The sequence below is a fragment of the Rhipicephalus microplus genome, chromosome X (genome assembly GCF_043290135.1).
Source record: "Rhipicephalus microplus isolate Deutch F79 chromosome X, USDA_Rmic, whole genome shotgun sequence".
Classification (NCBI taxonomy): Eukaryota; Metazoa; Arthropoda; class Arachnida; order Ixodida; family Ixodidae; genus Rhipicephalus; species Rhipicephalus microplus.
In genome coordinates this window covers 433,806,695-433,822,012 of record NC_134710.1, presented here as the reverse complement: position 1 = coordinate 433,822,012, position 15,318 = coordinate 433,806,695, and the positions used below count along the sequence as shown (strand labels likewise).

General features: G+C 45.6%; 11 non-coding genes across 11 annotated transcripts; all 11 read right to left on the bottom strand.

The window, feature by feature from the left end:
• Positions 1 to 715: 715 nt before the first annotated feature.
• Positions 716 to 796, bottom strand: TRNAS-UGA (transfer RNA serine (anticodon UGA)). The gene has a single exon. It is a non-coding gene; the product is annotated as a tRNA-Ser (tRNA).
• Positions 797 to 3,343: 2,547 nt separating this feature from the next.
• On the bottom strand, positions 3,344 to 3,425 carry TRNAS-UGA (transfer RNA serine (anticodon UGA)). The gene has a single exon. It is a non-coding gene; the product is annotated as a tRNA-Ser (tRNA).
• Positions 3,426 to 3,813: 388 nt separating this feature from the next.
• On the bottom strand, positions 3,814 to 3,895 carry TRNAS-UGA (transfer RNA serine (anticodon UGA)). Its single transcript has one exon. It is a non-coding gene; the product is annotated as a tRNA-Ser (tRNA).
• Positions 3,896 to 3,956: 61 nt separating this feature from the next.
• On the bottom strand, positions 3,957 to 4,038 carry TRNAS-UGA (transfer RNA serine (anticodon UGA)). Its single transcript has one exon. It is a non-coding gene; the product is annotated as a tRNA-Ser (tRNA).
• Positions 4,039 to 4,888: 850 nt separating this feature from the next.
• Positions 4,889 to 4,970, bottom strand: TRNAS-UGA (transfer RNA serine (anticodon UGA)). The gene has a single exon. It is a non-coding gene; the product is annotated as a tRNA-Ser (tRNA).
• Positions 4,971 to 5,043: 73 nt separating this feature from the next.
• On the bottom strand, positions 5,044 to 5,125 carry TRNAS-UGA (transfer RNA serine (anticodon UGA)). The gene has a single exon. It is a non-coding gene; the product is annotated as a tRNA-Ser (tRNA).
• A 230-nt stretch (positions 5,126 to 5,355) lies between these two features.
• On the bottom strand, positions 5,356 to 5,437 carry TRNAS-UGA (transfer RNA serine (anticodon UGA)). The gene has a single exon. It is a non-coding gene; the product is annotated as a tRNA-Ser (tRNA).
• Positions 5,438 to 6,746: 1,309 nt separating this feature from the next.
• On the bottom strand, positions 6,747 to 6,828 carry TRNAS-UGA (transfer RNA serine (anticodon UGA)). Its single transcript has one exon. It is a non-coding gene; the product is annotated as a tRNA-Ser (tRNA).
• A 387-nt stretch (positions 6,829 to 7,215) lies between these two features.
• On the bottom strand, positions 7,216 to 7,297 carry TRNAS-UGA (transfer RNA serine (anticodon UGA)). Its single transcript has one exon. It is a non-coding gene; the product is annotated as a tRNA-Ser (tRNA).
• A 693-nt stretch (positions 7,298 to 7,990) lies between these two features.
• On the bottom strand, positions 7,991 to 8,072 carry TRNAS-UGA (transfer RNA serine (anticodon UGA)). Its single transcript has one exon. It is a non-coding gene; the product is annotated as a tRNA-Ser (tRNA).
• A 388-nt stretch (positions 8,073 to 8,460) lies between these two features.
• On the bottom strand, positions 8,461 to 8,542 carry TRNAT-UGU (transfer RNA threonine (anticodon UGU)). Its single transcript has one exon. It is a non-coding gene; the product is annotated as a tRNA-Thr (tRNA).
• Positions 8,543 to 15,318: the final 6,776 nt, after the last annotated feature.

Below are 15,318 nucleotides of genomic sequence, written 5' to 3'. Positions count from 1 at the left end.
CCACTCGGCCACGACTGCGGCGACGTTGTCATCTGCTATTTTACTCTGAACATAGTCGTTTATGTTGAGAAAAGAAAAACAAAACGAGAAAACGCCGTTGGCAGGGTTTGAACCTGCGCGGGAAGCACCCAATGGTTTTCGAGATCATCGCCTTAACCACTCGACCATGACTGCACCGACAATGTCATCTGCTATTTCACTCTTAACATAGCCGTTTATATCGAGAAGATAAAACAAAACGAGGAAACGCTGGCGACAGGATTCGAACCTGCGCGGGAAGAACCCAATGGTTTTCAGAACCATCGCCATAACCTTTCGGCCACGACTGCGGCGATGGCATCAACTCCTATTTCAATCTTAACATAGTCGACTCTGTCAAGAAGAGCAAAACAAAACGAGTAAACAAAGTCGGCAGGGTTTGAACCTGCGCGGAAAGCACCCAATGGTTTTCGAGACCTTCACCTTAACCACTCGGCCACGACTGCAGCGACGGCGTCATCTGCTATTTCACTCTGAATATAGCCGTTTATATCGAGAAGAGAAAAACGAAACCAGGAAACGCAGTAGGCAGGGTTTGATCCTGCGCGGGAAGAACGCAATGGTTTTCAAGACAATCACCTTAACCACTCGGCCACGACTGCGGCGACGTTGTTATCTGCTATTTTACTCTGAACATAGTCGTTTATGTCGAGAAGAGAAAAACAAAACGAGAAAACGCAGTCAGCAGGGTTCGCACCTGCGCGGAAGAACCCAATGGTTTTCAAGACCATCGCCTTAACCACTCGGCCACGACTGCGGCGACGGCGTCAACTCCTGTTTCACTTTTAACATAGTCGACTATGTCGGGAAGAGGAAAAACAAAACGAGGAAACGCTGTGGGCATGGTTCGATCCTGCGCGGGAAGAACCCAATGGTTTTCAAGACCATCGCCTTAACCACAAGGCCAAGACAACGGCGACGGCGACAACTCCCATTTCACTTTAACGTAGCTGTTTTATGTCGAGAAGAGAAAAAAAACGAGAAAACGCAGTCGACAGGGTTCGAACCTGCGTTGAAAGAACCCAATGGTTTTCAAGACCTTCGCCTTAACCTCTCGGTCACGACTACAGCGACGGCGTGTCCTGCGATTTCACTATGAACAAAGTCGATTATGTCGAGAAATGAAAAAAAAACGAGGAAACGCAGTCAGCAGGGTTTGATCCTGAGCGGGAAGAACCCAATGGTTTTCAAGACCATCGCTTTACCCACTCCGCCCCGACTGCGGCGAGGTTATCATCTGCTATTTCACTCAGAACATAGTCGTTTATGTCGAGAATAGAAAAACAGAACGAGAAACCCAGTCGACAGGATTCAAACCTGCGCGGGAAGAACCCAATGGTTTTCAAGACCATCGGGTTAACCACTCGGCCACGACTGCGGCGATGGCGTCAACTCCTCTTTCACTCTTAACATAGTGGATTATGTCGAGAATAGAAAAACAGAATGAGAAACCCAGTCGACAGGATTCAAACCTGCGCGGGAAGAACCCAATGGCTTTCAAGACCTACTTTAACCACTCGGCCACGACTGCGTCGACAGCGTCAACCCCTATTTCACTTTTAACATAGGCGACTATGTCGAGAAGAGAAAAACAAAACGAGAAAACGCAGTCGGCAGGGTTCGCACCTGCACGGGAAGAACCCAATGGTTTTCAAGACCATCGCCTTAACCACATGGCCAAGACAACGGCGACGACGACAACTCTCATTTCACTCTTAACGTAGCTGTTTTATGTCGAGAAGAGAAAAAAAACGAGAAAACGCAGTCGGCAGGGTTTGAACCTGCGTGGAAAGAACCCAATGGTTTTCAAGACCTTCGCGTTAACCACTCGGTCACGACTGCGGCGACGGCGTCTCCTGCGATTTCACTGTGAACAAAGTTGTTTATGTCGAGAAGTAAAAAAAACGAGGAAATGCAGTCGGCAGAGTTCGATCCTGAGCGGGAAGAACCCAAAGGTTTTCAAGACCATCGCCTTAACCACTCCGCATCGATGGCGACAGCGGCTTTATCTGGTATTTCACTCTGAACATAGTCGTTTATGTCGAGAACAAAGAAAAAAACGAGGAAACGCAGTCGGCAGGGTCTGAACTTACAAAGGAAGAGCCCTGTGGTTTTCAAGGCCATCGCCTTAACCACTCGGCCACGACTGCGGCGACGGCGTCAACTCCTATTTCACTCTTTTACATAGCCGACTATGTCGAGAAGAGAAAAACAAAACGAGAAAACGCAGTCAGCAGGGTTCAAACATGCGCGGGAAGAACCCAATGGTTTTCAAGACCATCGCCTTAACCACCCGGCCATGACAACGGTGACGGCGTTAACTCCTATTTCACTCTTATAATAGCCGTTTAAGTCGACAAGAGAAAAAAACGATGTAACGCAGTCGACAGGGTTCGAACCTGCGCAGGAAAACCCAACGGTTTTCAAGACCATCGCCTCAACCTCTCGGTTACGACTACAGCGACGGCGTCTCCTGCGATTTCACTATGAACAAAGTCGATTATGTCGAGAAATGAAAAAAAACGAGGAAACGCAGTCGGCAGGGTTTGATCCTGAGAGGGAAGAACCCAATGGTTTTCAAGACCATCGCTTTACACACTCCGCCCCGACTGCGGCGAGATTATCATGTGCTGTTTCACTCTGAACATAGACGTTTATGTCGAGAATAGAAAAACAGAACGAGAAACCCAGTCGACAGGATTCAAACCTGCACGGGAAGAACCCAATGGTTTTCAAGACCATCGGCTTAACCACTCGGCCACGACTGCGGCGATGGCGTCAACTCCTCTTTCACTCTAACATAGTCGATTATGTCGAGAATAGAAAAACAGAATGAGAAACCCAGTCAACAGGATTCAAACCTGCGCGGGAAGAACCCAATGGTTTTCAAGACCATCGGCTTAACCACTCGGCCACGACTGCAGCGATGGCATCAACTCCTCTTTCACTCTTAACATAGTCGATTATGTCGAGAAGAGAAAAACGAAACGAAGAAACGCAGTCGACAGGCTTGGAATATGCGTGGGAAGAACCCTATAGTTTTCAAGACTATCGCCTTAACCACTCCGCCACGACTGCGTTGATGGCGTCAACTCACTTTCACTCTTAACATTGTCGACTATGTCGAGAAGAGAAAAACGAAACCAGGAAACGCAGTCGGCGGGGTTCGATCCTGCGCGGGAAGAAGCCAAAGGTTTTGAAGACAATCACCTTAACCACTCAGCCACGACTGCGGCGCCGTTGTCATCTGCTATAGCACTCTGAACACAGTCGTTTATGTCGAGAAGAGAAAAAAACGAGGAAACGCAGTCGGCAGGGTTCGAACCTGCGCGGGAAGAACCCAATGGTTTTCAAGACCATCGCCTTAACCACTCGGCCACGACTGCGGCGACGGCGTCAACTCCCATTTCACTTTTAACATAGTCGACTATGTCGAGAAGAGGAAAAACAAAACGAGGAAACGCAGTGGGTACGGTTCGATCCTGCGCGGGAAGAACGCAATGGTTTTCAAGACCATCGTCTTAACCACTCGGCCACGACTGCTGCGACGGTGTCATCTGCAATTTCACTCTGAACATAGCCATTGATATCGAGAAGAGAAAAACGAAACCAGGAAACGCAGTAGGCAGGGTTCGATCCTGGCGCGGGAAGAAACCAATGGTTTTCAAGACAATCACCTTAACCACTTGGCCACGACTGCGGCGACGTTGTCATCTGCTATTTTACTCTGAACACAGTCGTCTATGTCGAGAAGAGAAAAACAAAACGAGAGAACGCAGTCGGCAGGGTTCGAACCTACGTGGAATGAACCCAATAGTTTTCAAGACTATCGCCTTAACCACTCGGCCACGACTGCGGTGATGGCGTCAACTCCTCTTTCACTCTTAACATAGTCGGCTATGTCGAGGTGAGAAAAACGCAGTCGGCAGGGTTCGATCCTGCGCGGGAAGAACCCAAAGGTTTTCAAGACAATCACCTTAACCACTCGGCCACGACTGCAGCGACGGTGTCATCTGCTATTTTACTGTGAACATAGCCGTTTATACCGAGAAGATAAAACAAAACGAGGAAACGCAGTCGGCAGGGTTCGATCCTTAGCGGGAAGAACCCAATAGTTTTCAAGACCATCGCTTTATCCACTTCGCCCCGACTGCGGCGAGGCCATCAACTCCAAATTCACTCTGAACATAGCCGTTTATGTCACGAAAAGAAAAACAGAACGAGAACCCCAGTCGACAGGATTCAAACCTGCGCGGGAAGAACCCAATGGTTTTCAAGACCATCAGCTTAACCACTCGGCCACGACTGCAGCGATGGCGTCAACTCCTCTTTCACTCTTAACATAGTCGATTATGTCGAGAAGAGAAAAACGAAACGAAGAAACGCAGTCGACAGGCTTCGACAATGCGCGGGAAGAACCCAATAGTTTTCAAGACTATCGCCTTAACCACTCCGCCACGACTGCGGTGATGGCGACAACTCCCATTTCACTCTTAACGTAGCTGTTTTATGTCGAGAAGAGAAAAAAAAACGAGAAAACGCAGTCGGCAGGGTTCGAACCTGCGTGGAAAGAACCCAATGGTTTTAAAGACCTTCGCCTTAACCTCTCGGTCACGACTACAGCGACGGCGTCTCCAGCGATTTCACTATGAACAAAGTCGATTATGTCGAGAAATGAAAAAAAAACGAGGAAACGCAGTCAGCAGGGTTTGATCCTGAGCGGGAAGAACCCAATGGTTTTCAAGACCATCGCTTTACCCACTCCGCCCCGACTGCGGCGAGGTTATCATCTGCTATTTCACTCTGAACATAGTCGTTTATGTCGAGAATAGAAAAACAGAACGAGAAACCCAGTCGACAGGATTCAAACCTGCGCGGGAAGAACCCAATGGTTTTCAAGACCATCGGCTTAACCACTCGGCCACGACTGCGGCGATGGCGTCAACTCCTCTTTCACTCTTATTATAGTCGATTATGTCGAGAATAGAAAAACAGAATGAGAAACCCAGTCGACAGGATTCAAACCTGCGCGGGAAGAACCCAATGGTTTTCAAGACCATCGGCTTAACCACTCGGCCACGACTGCGGCGATGGCGTCAACTCCTCTTTCAGTCTTAACATAGTCGATTATGTTGAGAAGAGAAAAACGAAACGAAGAAACGCAGTCGACAGGCTTGGAATATGCGCGGGAAGAACCCAATAGTTTTCAAGACTATCGCCTTAACCACTCGGCCACTACTGCGGCGACGTTGCCATCTGCTATTTTACTCTGAACACAGTCGTTTATTTCGAGAAGAGAAAAACAAAACGAGAAAACGCAGTCGGCAGGGTTCGAACCTGCGTGGAATGAACCCAATAGTTTTCAAGACTATCGCCTTAACCACTCAGCCACGACTGCGGTGATGGCGTCAACTCCTTTTTCACTCTTAACATAGTCGGCTATGTCGAGATGAGAAAAACGAAACCAGGAAACGAAGTCGGCGGGGTTCGATCCTGCGCGGGAAGAACCCAAAGGTTTTCAAGACAATCACCTTAACCGATCAGCCACGACTGCGGCGCCGTTGTCATCTGCTATATCACTCGGAACAAAGTCGTTTATGTCGAGAAGAGAAAAAAACGAGGAAACGCAGTCGGCAGGGTTCGATCCTGCGCGGGAAGAACCCAAAGGTTTTCAAGACCATCGCCTTAATCACTCGGTCACGACTACAGCGACGGCGTCTCCTGCGATTTCACTCTGAACAAAGTCGATTATGTCGAGAAATGAAAAAAACGAGGAATCGCAGTCGGCAGGGTTTGATCCTGAGCGGGAAGAACCCAATGGTTTTCAAGACCATCGCTTTACCCACTCCGCCCCGACTTCGGCGAGGGCATCGACTGCTATTTCACTCTGAACACAGCCGTTTATGTCGATAAGAGAAAAAAAACAAGGAAACACATTCGGCAGGGTTCGATCTTGAGCGGGAACAACCCAATGGTTTTCAAGACCATCGCTTTACCCACTCCGCCCCGACTGCGGCGAGGTTATCATCTGCTACTTCACTCTGAACATAGCCGTTTATGTCGAGAATAGAAAGACAGAACGAGAAACCCAGTCGACAGGATTCAAACCTGCGCGGGAAGAACCCAATGGTTTTCAAGACCATCAGCTTAACCACTCGGCCACGACTGCGGCGATGGCGTCAACTCCTCTTTCACTCTTAACATAGTCGATTATGTCCATAAAAGAAAAACAGAACGAGAAACCCAGTCGACAGGATTCAAACCTGAGCGGGAAGAACCCAATGGTTTTCGAGACCTTCGGCTTAACCACTCGGCCACGAATGCGGCGATGGCGTCAACTCCTCTTTCACTCTTAACATAGTCGATTATGTCGAGAAGAGAAAAATGAAACGAAGAAACGCAGTCGACAGGCTTGGAACATGCGCGGGAAGAACCCAATAGTTTTCAAGACTATCGCCTTAACCACTCAGCCACGACTGCGGTGATGGCGTCAACTCCTCTTTCACTCTTAACATTGTCGACTATGTCGAGAAGAGAAAAACGAAACCAGGAAACGCAGTCGGCGGGGTTCGACCCTGCGCGGGAAGAACCCAAAGGTTTTCAATACAATCACCTTAACCACTCAGCCACGACTGCGGCGCCTTTGTCATCTGCTATATCACTCTGAACATAGTCGTTTATGTCGAGAAGAGAAAAAAAACGAGGAACGCAGTCGGCAGGGTTCGAACCTGCGCGGGAAGAACCCAATGGTTTTCAAGACCATCGCCTTAACCACTCGGCCACGACTGCTGGGACGGCGTCAACTCCTATTTCACTTTTAACATAGTCGACTAGGTCGAGAAGAGGAAAAACAAAACGAGGAAACGCAGTGGGCACGGTTCGATCTTGCGCGGGAAGAACCCAATGGTTTTCAAGACCATCGTCTTAACCACTCGGCCACGGCTGCTGCGACGGTGACATCTGCAATTTCACTCTGAACATAGCCATTGATATCGAGAAGAGAAAAAAGAAACCAGGAAACGCAGTAGGCGGGGTTTGATCCTGAGCGGGAAGAACCCAATGGTTTTCAAGACCATCGCTTTACCCACTCCGCCCCGACTGCGGCGAGGTTATCATCTGCTACTTCACTCTGAACATAGTCGTTTATGCCGAGAAGAGAGATACAAAACGAGAAAACGCAGTCCGCAGGGTTCGAACCTGCGCGGGAAGAACCCAATGGTTTTCAAGACCATCACCTTAACCGCTCGGCCACGACTGCAGCGACGGTGTCATCTGCTATTTCACTGTGAACATAGCCATTTATACCGAGAAGATAAAACAAAACGAGGAAACGCAGTCGGCAGGGTTCGATCCTTAGCGGGAAGAACCCAATAGTTTTCAAGACCATCGCTTTACCCACTCCGTTCCGACTGCGGCGATGGCGTCAACTCCTCTTTCACTCTTAACATAGTCGATTATGTCCAGAAAAGAACAACAGAACGAGAAACCCAGTCGACAGGATTCAAACCTGCGCGGGAAGAACCCAATGGTTTTTAAGACCATCGGCCTAACCACTCGGCCACGACTGCGGCGATGGCATCAACTCCTCTTTCACTCTTAACATAGTCGATTATGTCGAGAAGATAAAAACGAAACGAAGAAACGCAGTCGACAGGCTTCGAACATGCGCGGGAAGAACCCAATAGTTTTCAAGACTATCGCCTTAACCACTCCGCCACGACTGCGGTGATGGCGTCAACTCCTCTTTCACTCTTAACATTGTCGACTATGTCGAGAAGAGAAAAACGAAACCAGGAAACGCAGTCGGCGGGGTTCGACCCTGCGCGGGAAGAACCCAAAGGTTTTCAAGACAATCACCTTAACCACTCAGTCACGACTGCGGCGCCGTTGTCATCTGCTATAGCACTCTGAACACAGTCGTTTATGTCGAGAAGAGAAAAAAACGAGGAAACGCAGTCGGCAGGGTTCGAACCTGCGCGGGAAGAACCCAATGGTTTTCAAGACCATCGCCTTAACCACTCGGCCACGACTGCGGCGACGGCGTCAACTCCCATTTCACTTTTAACATAGTCGACTATGTCGAGAAGAGGAAAAACAAAACGAGGAAACGCAGTGGGCACGGTTCGATCCTGCGCGGGAAGAACGCAATGGTTTTCAAGACCATCGTCTTAACCACTCGGCCACGACTGCTGCGACGGTGTCATCTGCAACTTCACTCTGAACATAGCCATTGATATTGAGAAGAGAAAAACGAAACCAGGAAACGCAGTAGGCAGGGTTCGATCCTGGCGCGGGAAGTACCCAATGGTTTTCAAGACAATCACCTTAACCACTCGGCCACGACTGCGGCGACGTTGTCATCTGCTATTTTACTCTGAACACAGTCGTTTATGTCGAGAAGAGAAAAACAAAACGAGAGAACGCAGTCGGCAGGGTTCGAACCTGCGTGGAATGAACCCATTAGTTTACAAGACTATCGCCTTAACCACTCGGCCACGACTGCGGTGATGGCGTCAACTCCTCTTTCACTCTTAACATAGTCGGCTATGTCGAGATGAGAAAAACGAAACGAAGAAACGCAGTCGGCAGGGTTCGATCCTGCGCGGGAAGAACCCAAAGGTTTTCAAGACCATCGCCTTAATCACTCGGTCACGACTACAGCGACGGCGTCTCCTGCGATTTCACTCTGAACAAAGTCGATTATGTCGAGAAATGAAAAAAACGAGGAATCGCAGTCGGCAGGGTTTGATCCTGAGCGGGAAGAACCCAATGGTTTTCAAGACCATCGCTTTACCCACTCCGCCCCGACTGCGGCGAGGGGATCGACTGCTATTTCACTCTGAACACAGCCGTTTATGTCGATAAGAGAAAAAAAACAAGGAAACACATTCGGCAGGGTTCGATCTTGAGCGGGAACCCAATGCCCTACTGAAACGTTCCGTATGAAATCTTACGGAAAATATATGAACTCCGTAACATTTCCTTATGCTACTTACGGAAGACATATGGAGTTTTATGGAAATACACGGAAGTTGTATGGCATTTACGGAAAGCTTCTTATGGAGTATATAGAAGGATAAGGAAATTGTATGGCGTATGCGGAAAGCTTTTTATGGAGTATACAGAAAGATAAGGAAAATGTATGGCATATATGGAATGCTTTTTATGGAGTATATGGAAGGATAGGGAAGTTTTATGGCGTGGATAGAGTGAGTTTTATGGAAAATATGGAAAGATAAGGAAATTTATGGAGCATACAGAGAGTTCATTATGGAAGATATGGGAGGATAAGGAAAGTGTATGGAGTGTACAGAAGCTTTCATAAGGAAAATACAGAATGTAAGGTCTTACGGAAATATACAAATTTTGTAAGGTGCTTACGAAAATGTGCAATAGTGTATGAAAGGAATGTGAATTGTTGCAAAAATGTGGAAACTGTACAGTTGTTGTCACATTTTCAGCAGGAAATCCGAGCTCTATAAAGTTTTAAATGAATGCACAGTGACATATATAGTACAAAAGAATAACGCAGGCTAGTCTGTGTTGTCAGTCACCACTGTTTGCCCTATTCCAGAATGAATACAACTTCTGCAGATTACCAGGTGCTAAAGTCTGTCACACGGAAAATGTGTCATTCACAAGGAATGACAATAACTGTCATTTTACTTGCATGCTGTCACACAAAAACAAATCAAGCAAGAAAAGCATAACTTCAAGGGCTCGTTTTTTGGTAGAAACAATAATAATGAGAGATAAATCAATGTGAATGAACTTGTCAATATTAATGAAACTGTTCCCATTAACATTGGCAAAGAGAAATGTCATTTTAAAATATCGACCATGAGCTTAGCTCTCCTGAGCACCGAAAAAAGAAATGAAAATGTATAAAAACTAATTGCATGTAGCCTAAAATTAATTTTTTATTGATAGTATATGTGCTCCTACAATATAAATACAGCTATACACAACTTGCCATAGCTTCACGACAGAAACGAGGTAGGGGCAGAGGGAGTGGTCAGAAAAATAATTAAGTATGAGAGCACAACTGATATGTACGGACACATAATGGTGCTTATCATTGATGCACAGATGGTCGTGTATAGAGCTGGGTCGTATTGAGTTCTTCAAAAGCATTGTTTCAGACCACCATGCAGATTACGCTTCAATTGTAGTGCTGCATAAGACACAATTTATGGGCCAGCTTTAATGAATAAAAAGATTATAGGTTAAACAAATGCTTTAAAATATATCATATCATGGCTGCATGGACGCATACAAGCTATGTAAAGCGCAATAAAGTGAGGACGCATGAGCTTCTCTTGATGCTTCAGTTCTACATAGATGCTTCACCTGTGCTGCAAAGAAATTTAACCAATGTCTGTGTGTGCAACATTGTTCATTTTAAACTATCTATATGTATATATAAAATTCATGCTGCGGGTGAAGCTACGTAGCACTCCATAACTCTTCCTTTTATTAAGGGCAATTTTTCAAACAATCAACATTATTCATTTTCTGTCTCATTACTTCGTGCCCGCAATTCTTGGTTTGGCTCGATCACAATTGTGCAGCCCTTATTTTGGAGGAATCAAAAAACATCAACCAAAATATATTTTGGAACTGCTTCTCGGTGATATCGCCTTCCCTCAACTGCCACAGCTTGAGATGAGTCATATAGCAAGTCTCGCTCATACCTAGGGCCTACCCTTGAAGAAACTGGTCCGGCTGTGAAATGCTCAGTTTTTCCTGAAATAAACTTTTTGGTTTGAGTTTTCTCAGTTCTCGAGTCCCTTCACAATCAAGCAGACCCAATGTTCCCCTTAGTCCTTATTTTGTTATATTATGAAATAAATAAAAAAATTAATAATGAAAATAAAAATACTAATAAATGTTGTGCAAAAAACACAGTTCCACATACGTACTTGAACGCAATATTGCTTTTATTTTGTTTTATAACCTAAGTCATTAGAAAAAATAGCAGTATAACAAAAACGTTGAAAAGAAACTAAAAAAGTTTAGATTTGGCGGGACTCGAACCTGCGCCACTTAGTTGTGCTCACGCACGTGAACTGAGGGCGTTAGCTTGCTAAGCTAATCGCGCTTTTTTTTTCTTTATTTCCGGTAAACTTCACATGCGGGTTGCTACGCTTAATATATTACAATTCACATTGAGCAATACAAAAAACTGGAAAATAACTAAGCCCGTCAAGCATTACTATAACACATCACGTTCTAGAATTCCTTCATGGTCAGTAGGGCTTCTACCCTTTCTACCCATAAAGGTACACATTCATCTGTTCTTACTACCTCGAGAAATCTTGAGATGCTTTCTTTAAAATACTCTCTTGCTGGTCTTCTGTCCGGGTCACAATGAAATCCAGCCATTCTAGAGCGCCATATACTATGCAAGGCAGTCATCATAATAAAATCAAAAGGTAATCCATCATCATTCTCTATATCCAAATACCTGATCCCATGAGGATCTAACGGGAACTCTTTTTTGATTGTCCTTTGTAATACGTCCCAAAAATAAACTCCTTCCCAACAGTGCAGAAAAACATGGTCAATAGTTTCCGGTTTCTTACAGATGAGACAGTGAGATCCCCAAGGCATATAAAACCCACGCTCCTCTAGGAAGGTTCTTACAGGAAGTGTTCCAGTGTGTAATTTGAAAAAGAACGTTTTCGCACTTGGAACTGCTGGCATTTTTTTAACTCGTTTAAGTACATTCTGGCCCTTGCGTGCTGTATATAGCGCTCTGTACAATGGGATGGGGAGCATCGTGTCACATAAATCTTTGTACAGTTTTTTCTTTCCAACAGACCACAGGTAGTCAGTTGAAAACCGAACACACAAAAACCGCACGCTGGCCACAACTTCCTTTATGTATCCTTGCACAGCCCCTGTGGTAACATGAGTGCTCACAACAAACTCGGGCAACAGTCTACTTAGTCTTGTTTGACACACTGTTAGTAGGAAAGGGTCTCTTGTCTCACGAAAAAAGAAAAACCTATTTACTAACTGCTTGATAAACAGATGTCCTAGCCCAAGGCCTCCACACTTCACCCGTCTAAACAAATTCGTGCGACTGCACCTTTCCCAGTTATAACCCCACACAAATACTGCAAATACCCGATGTAATTTTTGCACATTGACCCGGGAACAGTACAGCACTTGCATCACATACCACAGCTTTGACACAAAAAACCAGTTGCATGCAGTAGCCCTTGCAAACATGGACAGATAGGTTGCATTCCACCTATTCGCTTTCTATTTAATTTCTTTCGTTTGCTGTGTCCAATATTCATCAGTACTTTTGTATGACTCAAGCGGCACTCCGAGATATTTAACTGGCGTTCTTGTCCATTTAATTGCTGCAAAAAATTCTGGTGTTGAAGGCCAATATCCATGCCAGAAGCCGAGGCATTTACCCCAGTTTATGTGGCTTCCTGTAACTTCGGCGAAAGATTTAGAAACTCTGATTGATTCTACAATACCGCCATAGGTAGTGCTACAAATCGCAACATCATCAGCGTATGCGAGTAGTTTGACCTCTGAAGATTGTACTCTAAACCCATTAATGATGTCATTCTGCAATATCGACTGACATAAAGTTTCAATATAGATGCAAAACAAAAGTGGACTAACAGGGCAACCTTGACGCACTGAGCGCTCGATTCTTATGGGGGGGCCCAATGTCTTGTTGATAATTAGTCTCGTACTACCGTTCCGATATGCCATGGCTACTCCGTCAATAATTATCTTACCAACATTAATGTGCTTCAATACTGCAAACAAAAGAGCGTGGGAAACGCAATCAAACGCTTTCTCCAGATCCAGCTGAAGTATAGCCACACGAGCTTGACTGGTGTCAACACATTCGAGCACGGATCGCATTTTATGAACATTTGTAGCTATTGACCGCCCTTTGATTCCACACGTTCGGTGTGGACCAACGATATCTTTTATAACTGACTGAAGTCTAGCTGCCAAAATTTTCATTAATATTTTGTAGTCTACATTTGTCAGTGCGATTGGCCTGTACGCTGTGACGTGCCTGAGCTTTTCAACCTCGTCTGTTTTCGGAATAAGAACGGTACGCGATTCACCAAAGGATGGTGGTAATTTCTTTTCCTGATATGCCTCATTAAATACGCCCGCAAGTATTGAAGACAATTCACTTTTAAAACATTTGTACCACTTGGCACAAAGACCATCTGGTCCTGGAGATTTCCCGGGATTTAACTTATCAATCGCCCGTTCAACTTCAGATGCAGATATAGATAATTCCAAAGCTTTTTTCACTTCCTCATTCACTTGCGGCATGCGTCCTAAATATTCGTCTTTAAATCTTTCTAGGTTTACCTGTCTACACGCAAAAAGGGTTTCAAAATGACTTGAAAATACGGATAAAATGCTGTCCGTATCGGTTACTTCGTGACCGTCCTTCTCTATTTTTTCGATATGATTCCGTCGAGCGTTCGTTTTCTCCACGCCTAACGCTCTTTTGGTCGGCGTCTCTCCAGCCGCTAATGCCTCAGCCCTAGCACGGACGAGAGCACCGCGGTAGCGTTCCTCGTCAAACAGAGCAAGTTTCTGCTTAATATTGCGTATGTCAATTTTATACTCTCCCGGTTGTTTGCACTCCAAGTCTATTAGTCTTTCCAAAGTCTTTCGGAGTTCTTTTTCTTTCTTTTTCCTTTCGTAACTCAATGCGCAAGAACGATCAATAGCTTTTATTTTTATTCGCTGCTTGAACTGTTCCCATTGCTCTGCAAGTTTAACTTCATCATCCATTTTTATTTCATTGATACAGTTCATTACCTGATCTAAGAAATACTCGTCATTGATCAAAGTGGAATTCATCTTCCACAGCTCCCATGAGAAAGTTCCACCTTTTGTTTTCTCTCCCATATCACATTTAACTAAACAGTGATCACTGAAGTGTATTGGGTAGACAGCATATGTCTTACAGTGGGCTATTAATTCAAGCGACACGTAAATGCGATCAAGACGCGCATGGCTATTCCCCTGAAAATGTGTGAAACGCACATCCCGCGTTCCCTCCATACAGCTGCCCACGTCTTCTAACTCGAATTCAGTAACTACGTCCGCTAGCGTCCTACTACTTTTATCGTAAATGGCGCGTCCGTTTGCTCGATCGCGCCCATTGAGGACGCAGTTAAAATCACCCAGTAATACATATTTCCTTTCCAAAGTGAAGTGCTGCTTTAGGCTGGAAAAAAACATTGCTCGCTCCTCGCAAATGGTTGGTGCATAAATACACACTATACGCCACTGACATTCATTGAATACTAGATCACAGGAAACCAATCTACCAGACGGGCAAGAAAAGGTATCTTGCACTACCAGACCCGGTACCTTCTTAATGAACAAAACACAGCCTGCAGAAGTGCCTATTGCTTGAGTTACAATTGCGTAGTAACGCGTCGTGAACCTCAGCACCATGCCCCGGGCCTCCTCCTCACCGTCTACTTTTGTTTCTTGTACAGCTAGCACATCCAGATCATGATCCACAAGTAGCCTGTAGACTTGGCTCTGTTTCCGCTTGGCGGCGAGACCTCGAACATTTAACGTTGCCGCTAAGCTAATCGCGCTGTACAGGGCAACCGTGTTTAAGTTATGTATATAAATTTGCTATTCACACGCTATGTGTTGGCATATTTATGTACGATATGCGATTGTATCTATTGTTGTGTGCATATGTTTTGTGATTGTATATACGTCACATGCTTTTCGCATGTCTTTCAACTATAGATTGCTGCCACGCCGCGGATGAAAACAAGTATTTTTACACCCACACACAAGCTTGAGCAGTTGAAGGTTGGTTCCCGGGGCTCTCTTGCGATTGAGTCGGCCACCACAGGGAATTAGAGTGATACGCCATTAATCCCTGCATCTAGCTGTATTCCACTTAGTAGCTCTATCGCTTGATGAAAAATCGAGCGCGGGGCGCGACGTTATTGCGCACGACCATGCCTCGCGTAGTGGCGACATCAGCTGATTTGCCGGCCCGCTTGCTTCGATTTGCTTCAGAGCAAAGAAATGTCATACCTTGAAAGATTGCGTACTGCACTATGTCAAAATGTTTCTGCTTTGTAGCCATCCTATTATTCATTGAGAATTGATAACTCTGATATCACTACTGTAGAGCTTTGCGTCGGCGACACGCACCGAACGTGAAACCGCACTACGTCTGTCGTAGAAGCAGTAGGAGGCTGTCGTCTGCTAGAATAAAAACAAAACAAAAACCTGCGA